The following is a 951-nucleotide window of genomic DNA, read 5'->3' on the forward strand; positions in this document are numbered from 1 at the left end:
CAAACAAACAAACAAACAAACAATTAATATTCTATTGTAAAGTATATCAAAAATACAAACACCTCGTCTTTCGATAAAGCGGTAAAAATAAGCAACAATAGTCTCGTTTTCCTGTTCAATTCCATTAAAAGTTTAATTAAAACGGTGAATGAAATACAGCCGAAACTTATTACTAGATTTATTTTCGCTCATTGACAGTACACGATCGATGTTACCTGATTGATTCCTTTGGTTACATAACAATTTTCTTTCGTTTGATGCTCTTTCTCTCACCAGTTCTTTAATTTACTTTTTTTATATTAAATGCCTTGCGCAATATCAGTTTTGTTTACTTGCGGCTATTCACAATTTCTTTTGTTTATTGACGAGAAAGTATTTATTCAGCATTTCATTTCAGCACGTTTATATATTGTAATTAGCTATCGCTAGATGGCAGCAGCAACACTAGTTAAAGATCGAAATGCCTCATACATTTGTCAGTATAACACACATTTTGTTAGATATAAAACAACGTGAAACTTTTATACTTTCACAGACAGGAGTGTACAAAAATCTTTAAAAAGAAGGCTGGAAGAAACACGTGTATAATATCAATAATAAATTTTATTTGTACAATTTTGTGATTTTTTTAAGAGTTTCTTATGACTGACGTACATAGACATTAACATAAAAGTTATAAAAGTCGAAAATCAGAATATCTGATAGCTGTTTTGAACTACATCTGTTTCGAGTTCATGACGAAATTAATTGAGGTTGTTTTTGTAGTTTTAGGCTTCATCAAAACTTTTTTGTCCTTTTCTTTCAACCAGAGAATGCCATAATTTATACTTTCAAGTGTGATAATCATTCATAAGAAAGCGTTGAAAAATGAAACAGCCCCCTAGTGGGAACACGTGTAAACGTATATTTTTTACAGTTCTGTAAAATTTCTTTTCGATTATTACCTAAATA

The sequence above is a fragment of the Limulus polyphemus genome, unplaced genomic scaffold (assembly GCF_000517525.1).
Source record: "Limulus polyphemus unplaced genomic scaffold, Limulus_polyphemus-2.1.2 Scaffold1652, whole genome shotgun sequence".
NCBI classification, from domain to species: Eukaryota; Metazoa; Arthropoda; class Merostomata; order Xiphosura; family Limulidae; genus Limulus; species Limulus polyphemus.